The following is a 13,654-nucleotide window of genomic DNA, read 5'->3' on the forward strand; positions in this document are numbered from 1 at the left end:
TCTATCTATCTATCTATCTATCTATCTATCTATCTATCTATCCATCCATCCATCCATCCATCCATCCATCCATCCATCCATCCATCCATCCATCCATCCATCCATCCATCCATCCATCCATCCATCCATCCATCCATCCATCCATCCATCCATCCATCCATCCATCCATCCATCCATCCATCCATCCATCCATCCATCCATCCATCCATCCATCCATCCATCCATCCATCCATCCCTCCCTCCCTCCCTCCCTCCCTCCCTCCCTCCCTCCCTCCCTCCCTCTCTCTCTCCCCCTCCCTCCGCCCGCCCGCCCGCCCGCCCGCCCGCCTTACTGTCTGTGTCATCCATCAATTTGTTTCCAATATCATTTTGTTTGTTTTCATCTGTCTATTAGTCTATCCATCCATCCATTGTCTATCATTGTTCATTCGTTCATCTGTTCATCAATTTGTTTCCAATATCTTCTGTTTGTTTCTATCTGTCTATTCATCCATCCATTCATCAATCCATCCAACCAGCCACCCGGCCATCCATCTATTGTCTATCTGCATTCATTCATTCATTTCTTCAATTTTTCCATCGTTTCTTCCTTCCTTCCTTCTTTCCTTCCTTCCCAGCATTCTTCTTTTTGTGTTTCTGTCTATTCATCTATCCATCTGTCCATTTGTTTCATCCATCAATTTGTTTCCAATATTCTGTTTGTTTGTTTCCATCTGTCTTAGTCCATCCATCCATCCATCCATCCATCCATCCATCCATTGTCATCTGTGTCTATTCATCAATCTATCCATCTGTCCACTGCCAATATCCTCTTTTTTCTGTTTATTAGTTTATTCATCCATCCATTCATCCATCCCTCCATCAATTTGCTTCCAAGATTCTTTGCTTATTCATCCATCTTTTAGTCCTTTCGTTCGTTCGTTCGTTCGTTCGTTCATCCGTCCGTCCATCCATCCATCCATCCATCCATCCATCCATCCATCCATCCATCCATCCATCCATCCATCAATTTGTTTCCAATATCCTTTGTTTGATTATATCTGTCTTTTAGTCAATCTGTATTTTAATCCATCTATCCATCACTGTCTATCTGTGTCCATCCATCCGTCTGTCCATCCATTTGTCCATCCTTCCGTCCGTCCGTCTGTCCGTTCATTCATTCATTCATTCATTCATTCATTCATTCATTCATTCATTCATTCATTCATTCATTCATTCATCCATTCATTTGTTTGTTTGTTCAATTGTTGTTTTCCAATATCCTTCTTTGTGTGTTCATCCATCTATCTATCCATCTATCTATCTGTCTGTCTGTTAATCCGTCTGTCCGTCTTTCCATCCATCTATCTATCCACCCATCCATCCATCTTTTTGTCTATCTAGCTATGCTTCATACTTGGTCCACCTATCTATTTGTCATATTTTGTTTGTTAATTTTACCATTATTGGTCAACAATATTTTTTTCCACAATTATAGAGTAGTTCAATGCTATAAAAGACTATGTGGTAAGCCGACAAAGAGCACACTGTATGTTCCAGAGCACAATTAAAGTTTCAAATGGTATTCGTGTAGACATTGCCTGCATGCGGTAGACAAAACATCAGCAGAAATAAAGTTTAGTGGCTGACATACAGAAACCACAGAAACCAAAGAGCATCTAGTCTCCTGGTGTCAAAGCCATACTGTGTTCAGGACAGCTCTGATTCAGGATCGGTGTGAAAGTTACGCTATTGCTTTCATGCCAAAGTCATTATAGAGAAACCACGGGTGCTGTTTAACATTTTGGCTAAGCGCATGCTGGTGTAAATTTGATATAAATCCAATATAATCCACTTTAGATAGATCAACATTGAAGTGTGAGTATGTGTCTGTGTTTTGAATGATCTTCAACTCTGAGGTGGTTAGAATAATTTACCACAAAATACATTTTCTGTCCTGATTTATTCATCTTTGTCAATCTATACCAGTTGTTGTTTTAATAACAACCGCACATGTGTATATCTTTTTAATACATCATCAGAGACCCTTGTTTGTGTAATACTAAAAAGGCAGAAATGTTGACCTGTACTTTGTATTATTGGTCATACTAAAATAGGCAAAGTAAAAGGACTGGACGATTAATCGAACAGAAATCGAAATCGACATTCATAACCTATAATCTGTCTAATTTTTTCAGGTCAATTTTTTTCAATTACTTTCCCTACTGCGTGTGTCACTTAACCCAGCTCTGTTAAGACTGATTTTTACTTCTGCGTTGAGTGCACGCGTATGGTGCACATACTCGTGCACCTTTCAAAAAATTTAACTACCTGTCCCAAAGGCACATAGCACAAGCTTTGATTGATCGGTTTGATAATGGTGACTAGCATGGCCAGTGCAGATTAATTCAGTTGTTTAACATTGATGTTCAATAACTAATCATAGATAGTAGAAAGTGTGTGCTTTCTTCAATTAATTTAAAATCAAGTAATGCACGCTTTATTCAAAAATCTCTCACTGGTAATATGTGAACATATTTACTGTACAGTGAACTATGAGGGCAAAAAAAAAAATGGATTAAATAATCGTTCATTAATCGTAATCGAGTCAAAATGTTCAATAAATCGAGATTTAGATTTTAGGCCAAATCGCCCAGCCCTAAGAAGCAGATAAAGTGTTATACTGAATGTTATAGAGAAAAAAATTCATTTTAAATTGAAGCAGGACACATTCTAATGTTGATAGATAGATCAAGGATGAATAGATGGAAAGACAGACGGACGGATGGATGGATGGATGGATGGATGGATGGATGGATGGATAAAGCCGGATAAATGAACAGACAAATGGAAACAGAAAAAAAGGATATTGGTAACAATATCCAAAATTAATAAATGAATGAATAAATGAATGAATGAATGAAAACACAGATAGCCAATGGATGGAAACAAAAATAGACAGATACAGACAGACAGACAGGCAGACGGACGGACGGACGGACGAACAGACAGACAGACAGACAGACAGACAGACAGACAGACAGACAGATAGACAGATAGATAGATAGATAGATAGATATATAGATAGATAGATAGATATTGAGCTTCAAAATGTGTGCATTCTACAGCAAACAGTATGTGTGTAACATTTGTTTTTTAAATAAAAATGTGAAATGAATAACCAGCATTAAAATGAGACAAATATGTCCACTTAGTTAGTGTGAGGAAAGAGTTGGTGCACTTAAATCTTACAAAGAAAAAAAAAATCACAGTAATTGTCCTGAGCATTTCTCTCTCCCAGTCCCTTCTTATTTCCTGTTTCCTGCTGTCTTTCTTTTTTCTTTCGCCTGAAAACACACAAACGGGCTTGTACCGTGTGGAGAAACTGCTGAGGTTTACTGGTAAGAATGTGAGGGTACCGTTATGCAGCGTCTGACGCTTTGGCGCGCCGCAGGAGAACAGCATATTTACTTTTAAATCCAGTTCAAAGGGATCAAGTCAGCAGCACCAGGGCTTTGTCCCGAGGCTGGAAAGACTTGCTTTGATGCGTTCCAAGGAATGATGATACGTCCTTAAAATTATGTGCGGGCTTGTGTGCGATGACAAACGCACCAGTTAAAGCAGGTTGATGTATGTCTGATTGGCATGTCGGTATGTGCACAATGCATGTTTGGCAACAGACTGAATGATAATCGGTAGTTTTCTCATCATCACTGAAGCTTTCCAGAGAAATGGCTTTCTTCTGAGAGTCATCAGGAAGGGACGAGGAGTGACCCATTGCTCTTTTTATATTAGTCCACGGGAGTGCCACCGCAGTCATTTCTCATTTGCCACAGAGGGTGGAAACGTGTTTCACAGCTGAGACATTGAGAGTGTGTTTTACTGCTTTCACAACAGCTCCGGTTTTAAAGAGACCCTTGCTGGAACAATAGCAGTGGTCAGCGGAGGAACAAAACTCATTCATCAGTGCAGTATGACAGCTATGCAGATCAGATATTATAACTGCAGGCAGATGTATGTTTGTATGTATGTATGTTGAAAAAATTATTCTGCAAAATTGTTGCAAACAATTTATGTGGGTTGATTTTAAACCAACAAATTGAATTTTGTAATGTTCAAATTTAATTTGTTTGGTTAAAATTCAGCCAAAATAAGTAGTTTAGAACCGTTTAGTAAATCTAAGCAATCATCTTTGAATCATTTTCCTCAGTGTATATATGTATGTACCCAAAAAGAGTTTGGGGTCAGTTTTTTTTTTTTTTTAATAAAGAATTATATAGGGCAGGAGTGTCCAAACTCGGTCCTGGAGGGCCGGTGTCCTGCATATTTTAGTTCTAACCCCACTTAAACACACCTGAACCAGCTAATCAAGCTCTTTCTTTGTAAACTAGAAACTTCCAGGGTGGTGTGTTGAAGAAAGTTGGAGCTAAAGTATGCAGAACACCGGCCCTACAGGACTGAGTTTGGACACCCTTTGGATATGCGGAGTTAATGGTTCTTTCCATACCAATAAACTTCCGGTGAGCGGTTAATGTGACTTTTTTTCTATTTTTTTACAGTTTCTTTTACAGCATTAATGTTGTAATGCAATTAAAATATAATTATGTAAATAGACTTTGGCATTTATTCAGTTCTTTAAGAGTAAAACGAAATGAAAAGCCGTGCATGCGACCGTCAGGGTTAGTGCAGAAGCTCCATTGAATATACCGGGGTAAAATAAATGATCTCACTCAGCCAGTGGAGATTGTTGATTCTTAAAGAAAAAAGACCCTGTACATGCTGATTTTGCAATGGCATACATCGCTTGACCAGGTTACTGGCAAATTAAAAGTCCTTCTGCATACTTCCGCATATACCCTATTATGTTCATCAAGGCGACATTTATCAAATGTAAAAGAAAATGTTAAATATTTATTCAAATTTTATGTTAATTCAATGTAGTTTCAAATGAAATTATTACTTCAGTCATTATTGCTTTTATTGCTATTAAATTAATAATAATAATAATATTAATAATAATAATAATAATAGTAGTAATATTAATATTTATAATAATAATACTTATTGAGATTAGATTGATTTATGAAGGATCGTATGACTCGTATTTTATTTGATTAACTATTTAAAAACTACTTTTGAACAGTTATTTTTTTAATGCAATTCACAATTTTACTATTTTTACTGTATTTTTTTAAAAAAAATCCAGCTTTGGTAAGCAGAATAAGCTAATTTTAAAACATTTTAAAAGCCTACTGACCCCAACATGTTGACCGGTAGTATGTACTTATGTGCAGCTTGTGTGATGTAAGTATCTATTAGTTAACAATGTAATTAAATTAGTAATTCATTTATTAAGTACACAAACACACAGTTGAAGTCAGAATTATTCACCCTCCTGTTAAATTTGAATTATTTTATTCTTTTTATACTATAAGATTTTCCCAACACATTTCTAAACATAATAGTTTTAATAACTTATTTTTAATAACTGATTTATTTTATCTTTGCCATGATGACAGTAAATAATATTTTACTAGCTTTTTTTCAAGATAGCATTCAGCTTAAAGTGCAAGGCTAACTGGATTAATTAGTTTAATTAGGGAAGTTAGGGTAATTAGGCAAGTCATTGTATAACAGTGGTTATTCTGTAGCCAATTGAAGAAAAAATGCTTAAGGGGCTAAACTTATTGTCCTTAAAATGATAAAATTTTTATTTAAAGTAAAAAAAAAGCTTTTATTCTAGCCAAAGTAAAACAAAAATACTTTTAGAAGAAGACATATGCAGATATATCCTGTACAAATATACCATAAATAGTGTGTGTTGCAACCATTTAATGAGTAATAGGGATTTGTAGTCTCAGAGTAAAGAATTGTTTGTGTGTTTGCAACACATGCATACAAAATGAACTGAATTATGACTGTATTAATTGGTCTCAGTAGCTAGCTAATTGTCCTAATTAATACAAGGAAGAGAATTGAGTAGTGTTTAGCAGGTATGCATGAACATGCCTTAAAGCAAAAGGCATTAGCTCTTTCTAATGTTCGTTATAGCTGGATTAGTAATGGCTTAATTAAAAAAAATAAAATAAAATAACACATTGTCTATAGCAGAATGCTTAATTCAAACAATAGTCATTTTAAACCTCATATTTTTACATGACCTGTCTATGTTTGTCTCACCACATTGCATATATGATTCCACAAGCAGTTTTTCTTATATTTTTATTGTTGTTGTTGTTGTTGTTGTTTGTTGTTGTTATTATAAAAAGGTAGTTTTATAAGAATATCATGCATTAAGTAATCTCAACATTTGCCAGTTCCTTTAAACAAAAATCCACGAAAGTAATAGACAGTGGGTAAAGGATATAATTTTTAATGAAGGATACCATGTCAAATCTCTTTAATTCTTTGTATGATAGATGACAATGTAATGTCCTTTATGGGGTTCAACTTATAATACCCGACCGGTCTTTGCCATTTATCTTGCTGACGTATTTTTCCTAATCTATAAAACAGATTGTGAAATAATCAAAATTGTAATTGACCTCCACTAATGGTTTACAGCGCTCGCATTGAAAATGACTGGGAATGTTAATAATTTTATCAATTAAGCTTATCGACCATCAATGAATCAATTTAAGCACAAATGCGTTCAGTAATTATCCCGGCAGTCGTCCAAAACACTGTCTGAACAGTCATCTGAAGATGAGAGAGCATATTAGGGCTTGCACTACTGGCCATATTCATTTTTACCTTGTGAAAATAAAGCAGATAATAATAATAATAATAATAATTATTATTATTATTAGTAGTAGTAGTAGTCGTAGTAGTAGTAGTATTAGTATTAATAATAATAATAATTTTAGTTGCAGTAGTAGTAATAATAATAATAATAATAATAATAACAACAATAATAATATATGGTTTACTATGTATTTATTATTATTATTATTATTATTATTATTAATTTATTATTATTATTATTATTATTATTATTATTATTATTATTATTATTATTATTATTATTATCATTATTATTATTATTATTATAGTTATAATATTTTATTCTAATTTTTTTTTTTCCAAAGGCATGTCTGTCAAGCATAAACTGTTATACATGCACCACAGGCTGAACATTTTAGCACACATAACTCGCTCACACATACAATCAGCGGCTCTAAATTGCAGGGCTCACAGCCGCACATAATGCCTTGACGCAATGATTTCTCGCCCAAATCCCAAGAAATGGCCAAGTTACCCACAATGCACTGGGCATAATGTGCAACTGGTAAGTACCCTGCTGTGGCTTTCACTTTAACGTTTTTAATGGCCACCATTACTCAACCATCAATTGTGAAAGTAATCCCTCCTAACCCATAAGGACAAGGTCTACAAGAACTAAAATAGTCATATTTCACACTTCCATTTATTTGTATCCCTTGATTCCTCTGCCTGATTTACCAGAGTAATGCAGAGAACGTTGCTTTAGAAGATGTTTTGACACGCATGACACAGTTCTGCTTTGTCTCCGAGGAAATGCTTAATTAGAAAAGAAGACAAGGCCATGCAACAATTCTTTTTTTTTTTTTCAAGACCACTATATATAAACACAGATAATTTGGCTTCTCTAATAATCTCACTTCAGACTCAGTCATTTATTCATTTTACTGGTCACCATCTTGGAGATTTTTTAATGACTTTGAGGTTCTGGCATTCTCTTGTAAATGGCTCACCCAGTCAAGGGATAAAAGTTAATGACCAAAACATCTTATTTCCAGAGCCCTTGGTAAGGGTGGCATGTCTTTAAAAAGCACCTCAACAAGAGAGTGAGAGAGTCACACTTCTAAAACGAGAGAGCCACACATGCAGGGATTATGAAATGGAGGGATAATGAGCCCCTCCATTACTGTAAAACTGAGAACGGTTACACCTCGTAAAAACAGACAGAGCGAGAGAATGAGCGGGGACTTGATGAAAAAGAGAATGGGAGTGTGGGAGGGCAGAGGGCGGAGGGGCAGATTAGTGCCCGTTATTTACACGTTGCATCATTTAAATGGGGAAGTATGCTTCTCAGTTTCATTGCTGATAGGAGTTTTGATTTCTTGAGCAGTCAGACCGTGTTTGATGGAGAAACGAAACTCGTATCGAAGCACATGGTGTATGGATCCTCTCAGAAATTTGATGTGCGAGATGATTTCAGGTATTGCAGGGGTGCCGCTAAAGGGAGACAGGAGGGGGGTGTCAATGGGCAAGTTAGGACAATGTTAAGGGCTCTTGCACTTTGGGGTCCCTATAGATGCTATCAGGGTGCCAAACTTCCTTCTACCCCCCAGCTCTTCACCATCCCAGCTCTTCACCTTTGTCAACCCCCAACTCCTACCATCCCTCAACCCTTTATATATATATATATATATATGTATATGTGTATATATATATATATATATATATATATATATATATATATATATATATATATATATATATATATATATATATATATATATATATATATATATATATATGAAGAGTTTGGTGGCATAACGTGATAAACGCCATTTTTTGACAATTGGATTTTATTATTGGAAATCACTGTTCAGACGTACATTAATCTATGTGTAAATTGCTGCCATTAATAACATTCAAAAATGTACATTTTAGGCCTAGTACAAAATAAATTTTTTTCACAAAACGCGGTATGTGCCAGACCAGTTTCTTTACAAAGTGAGATATAACAAATAGAGAGCGTTCAGGATGCTGCGCAAGCTCGGCATCCCCTGGTAAGAGAGTCATCACCGGTGAAGTGCTCCGAGTTTGCTCAGTAATGAGAGTAATGTTGGTCTGTGAATATAATTTCTGTGAATACCGAATGAGAGGATGATCACTTGCGCCAAAAGCTGTTGTGATGCACGCGACTGTTTAAAATGCGTGTGCTCTACCTGTTTCTTGCGTGAAATTGTGACTGGAAACGCAACTATAGCCACAGTGGCTGTTCAGGCCCTGATGATGTAATGATTATTATTATTATTATTATTATTATTACAGTGAATGAATTCATTAAATATGACGGGGTGAGGCGATCTTGTGTGGCTGACTCTGTGCAACAGAGGCAAGAACTGTGACACTCCGCCCGCTCTGATCATACAGGTTTGGTTTTCAGCAGCAGCTTGGAAGAAGCCTCGACTCTTTCTGTAACAAGCTACAAGTCGTTTATCTAATTAACTTAATCTTACTTATCAAACAAAACATTGATTCACTAGATTTTCTTAATGGTATTACAGTAGTAGAATATAGCCTAAGGTGGATATATAGCATTTTGCGAAAAAAAAAAAAAAAAAAAGTTATTTTATGCACATTCTGACCAAAACTAACAGAATCTTATTATTATTAATCAGACTTTGTATATACTATTCCATATATTTATGATATATTGTTTTTTTTAAACAATTTAAGATGTTTGACAATGTTGAAATTAATATGTTGCATTTTGGCATGGTTTTTGACTTATTTATGAACTATTTATGGACATAAAGTTAAATAATAAATATCCTGGATTTGAAGAATATTGTGTTCCTGCCTTCACTGAGCTCAAGTAATAGTTTAATGTATAAATATTGTGAATGAACTTGACTATTGATGGCTTTAATAATGTCAAATAACCAACATTTCTCAAAATGGATATATCTCGTTTTGCAATGAAACTCTACATATTATTAATATAAGTAATGCATTCACACTGAAAATAAAAAATAATAATAATATAAAACACAGTCAATGTGATGCACTTATTTGACCGATAACACTTTATTACTATATGAACTCAACGATCACAGCTTTGCTCAGGTAGTGGAAGGGAAGGAGCTATCAGTTGCCGAGACAGGATTAGTTTATTTATTTTGGATTTTGCTAGAACAATTCTCTGATGTAAGTGATTGTCACTAGGGAATGTGGGTGGAACTGATGACAAGTGGTCATTTATTGAGCTAATTTGGTAACCTTAAACGTTCTGTTTAGTGAAAACTTATTATTATTCCTTTTGGGATGACACTAAACTCATATAAATGGTTGCGTTAGGGCTGGGCAAGACATAAAATATCACAACATAATGTTTCATATAATTCTGTATTGATAATCATTGATTTTTTTTACAATCCATCTAAGAATATCAGAATTTTTTATTTAACCACTTTATTTTAATTTACCAACATTATTAAATGAAAAAGTTTTAATAGTCAAAAGCAAACCAAAGAAATTAACAAAAATATTGTCCATTTATAGGTCTCATAATAAAATGAACATAAGTGTTAAAGAGACTCTTAAACTTGATAAATGAAAGTGTGCAATGGTAAAGTGTAAGCACTAAACAGTCTATGCAAACTTCAAAGTAGATCTACATCTGTAAGGTGTCAATTATAATGGTACAGTAAAACTCAAATGCTGTAAACAAAACAAATTATGATAATGAAATCTGAACTTTAAAGTAAAGGAACCAACCATCATTATTCATACATATTGTTACATATTGTTACATATTGCAACATTACAAATTGTGAAGTTGAATGCGATATTACCTCCTATGCTAAATAATATTTCGGATGGGCTGCTAGTGGCTGGGATTAAAAAGAAAAGAAACCAAAAAGCCACTCTGACGACATCCTTTTTTTTTTTATTTACAATCTCCTCGCTGTCCTTACACTAATTTTTATACGTATTATCCTGACCTCAGGTGGCAATGATGTAACTCAACCATTCGCATCTCATGTCTAAAAGCACTTGAAACTGTGCATGGATTTCTTTATGATTTTCAATGCGCTTTGCACTCACACAACCCTGGCACCTGTGGTAACTTGGTGACCATCAGCCGTTTTAATAAAACTAACATAAAAACGAACATTAAAACGAACAAACCATTGCTTCAGCTCCGACATTTAACTAGGTGCACCTGAAAATTGCAAGCGCATCATGTGCGTTGCTTGCACACCATGTACACATTGCTCCCTTTTTGCACTTACAAGCCCTGCACCTCAATTAGAAATAACCTTAAGTTTATTGACATATTTTAATAAAACTATAGCACTTCTAGGCATGAGACAATTACCGTTTTCAAGGTATACTGTGGTTTGGAAAAGTCAAGGTTTTAAAACTTTTTGTTGTAACGTTCCTATGGTGTATGTACGATTTTTCTGTTTTTCACAGTTTTTTTTTCTTTTTCTTTTTAGGACAACAGTATCTCCAGCTGAAAAGATATCCAAAGTTGCGGTTTTAAATTGTAAAGAAACCTGCATTTCAAAATAATAAAGAAAGCAGTCAACGATGTGAATTATTTAGCCTGACATGTTTACTGTTCCAAAATAATTTAAATGTTTAAAATTAAACAAACAATAAAAAGTGTATAAACAAATCAAGGATCTGATAGTTTGATATTTTGGTTGTCTATACAAAAATGTCACTGAATCAAAAAATGAATACAAATAAAAATAATGGATAAAAAGTTCAGGTAAATCAAGAAAATCATAACACTGGTTAAAAGAACAAGGATCTGATATTTTGGTTGTTTACACACACACACACACACACACACACACACACACACACACACACACACACACACACACACACACACACACACACACACACACACACACACACACACTAAATGGCAGTGATTAAAATAAAATAAAATATTTTGTAAAAACAAATCAGTTAAAGCAAAAACACGAAAACATAAAAAGAGCAAGGATCTAATGTTTCTCTTGTCTAAAATGAAGTCTGTTGTGTTCAAGGACCTATTTTAGAGCTGTAATCACAATACCATGGAACCGTGAAATTTTTATCCAAGGTTATCATACCGTCAGAATCTTAAACCAGCCCATGCTGAAACATCATGCCAAACTTTTTTTTTTTCTTGATAGTGGTGTTTGCTCAATAAATACTGATACCATTTTATCAGCTCAACCCTAGGTTAAGTGTATAGGTGGGTGCATGAGTGTATAGTGTATAAGTGTGTCATTTGGGATGCACTTTTAGCATGCATGACTGTCCTTTAAAAAGAACACATAAAAAAAAAAACACTTTTTGCTAGCAGGTTGAGATAATGTTAAATTAATATTAATATCTCATTCCTTTTTATGATCATAATTACTTTCAGATCACTGAAGTATAAGTTTAATTATTCTCTTTTAAGAAATTGTCTTTTATCAGCCTTTTTCCAATAGTTACTTTAATGCAAGTACTTGTTTTTTTTCTGGTACCATTTTAATTCTGTATGTCAACAAGGATGTCAGCCTGACACGATTGATGATAAAAAGCAGAACTAGTCAATTCTGACTGATGTCTGTGTGACTGAATGTATATCGTGCTGTCTGATAAAATACCGTTGATGTCCGCCTTGGCTTTTACCCAAGATCTCACCAGGGTCATATAACACAATCTGACAAATAACAATGGACGGAGAGATGGATGGATAGAAAGACAGAAAGATGGATAGAAAGACAGATGGATGGATCAATGGAGATAACAGATTGATGAATGGATAGACAAATAGACTGACAGATTGTTCAAAGACAAACAGATAGGCTGATAATACAGTAATATACAAGAAAATAGTAGAAAACTGTATTGAAATTGTACTGTATTTTTGGCAAGCTGGGTTTGGATAGACAGATTAGTAGAATAGATGAACAGATGAATAGAAAGATGGAAAGACAGCTACGTAGATGGATGGCTGCAGCTGATAGGGTTTCTCTGCTGTAGGCGATTCTTCTTTTCTGATGCTATCATTATGTGTGATGTGTGTCCTGTTGTGCTGCTGGCTGAAGGTGTTGTGCGCTGGTGGAGAGGATGTGGGTAATTGTTCATTACTGGACTCCAGCGCAGCCACTGGCCTTCGCAAACAGGTCTTTTTTTCTTTCTCTCAGGTGTTTGGAGTCTGCTGAGATGTAGCACAGGCAAAAAAAAAAAAATGCTGGTTACTACAAACAGCTATATCACTAACAACCTGCACACACTGAAAGGAGTGACCTGCAGGTCTCACCACAGACGACATCTTTCACTTCCTCCCCCTTCAAGCAAAAATATCATTAGTGGTGTTTGCAAAGGCAAGTGTTACTATTACTATTGCTCATATTTAGGGTCAGATGTGCTATTATTTCTCGCCGCATGGACACAATTTTCGCATGATTGATGGTCGAACAGAATATCTAGACTTTTATTAAAGCATTGAATTGAATCACATCTTTCCACACCGGAAAGTATCTTATCCTCTGATTTAGTTCAGTAAGCAACCATCTAGCAAACATCCTGTAAAAAAATATATTATATTATATTATATTATATTATATTATATTATTCATTCATTCATTCATTTTCTTGTCGGCTTAGAATGAACCACCAACTTATCCAGCAAGTTTTTACACCCTTCACACACATTCACACATACTCATACACTACGGACAATTTAGCCAACCCAATACACCTGTACGGCATGTCTTTGGACTGTGGGGGAAACTGGAGCACCTGGAGGAAACCCACGCGAACGCTGGAATAACATGCAAACTCCACACAGAAACGCCAGCGAACCAGTGACCTTCTTGCTGTGAGGCGACAGCACTACCTACTGCAATACCTACCTACTTATATTATATTATATTATATTATTTTTGCATTATATTATATTATA

The 13,654-nt window shown here is 35.0% G+C and overlaps 1 protein-coding gene and 2 long non-coding RNA genes across 19 annotated transcripts in view; 2 read left to right on the forward strand and 1 right to left on the reverse strand.

Annotated features, from left to right (window-relative positions):
• The window catches only part of LOC141376138 (uncharacterized), a 1,062,333-nt gene that overhangs the window by 298,452 nt on the left and 750,227 nt on the right, over nt 1-13,654 (forward strand). For 2 of the 17 annotated variants that reach the window (XR_015499505.1, XR_015499512.1), the window contains one exon: nt 11,196-11,377. The exons of the other annotated variants lie outside the window; for them this stretch is intronic. The gene's annotated coding sequence lies outside the window, so the exon portion shown is untranslated. Of the gene's footprint in view, nt 1-11,195; nt 11,378-13,654 lie in introns of those variants that run through there. 17 annotated transcript variants of the gene reach the window in all.
• The window catches only part of LOC147842379 (uncharacterized), a 463,094-nt gene that overhangs the window by 259,087 nt on the left and 190,353 nt on the right, over nt 1-13,654 (forward strand). The window lies entirely within an intron of this gene.
• Nucleotides 11,538-13,654, reverse strand: part of im:7136088 — a 30,486-nt gene continuing 28,369 nt past the window's right edge. The window contains exon 2 of the long non-coding RNA XR_015499637.1: nt 11,538-12,904. This is a non-coding gene — a long non-coding RNA (im:7136088). The remainder of the gene's footprint in view (nt 12,905-13,654) is intronic.

Source organism: Danio rerio, chromosome 9 (assembly GCF_052040795.2).
Source record: "Danio rerio strain M-AB ecotype USA chromosome 9, GRCz13ab, whole genome shotgun sequence".
Classification (NCBI taxonomy): domain Eukaryota; kingdom Metazoa; phylum Chordata; class Actinopteri; order Cypriniformes; family Danionidae; genus Danio; species Danio rerio.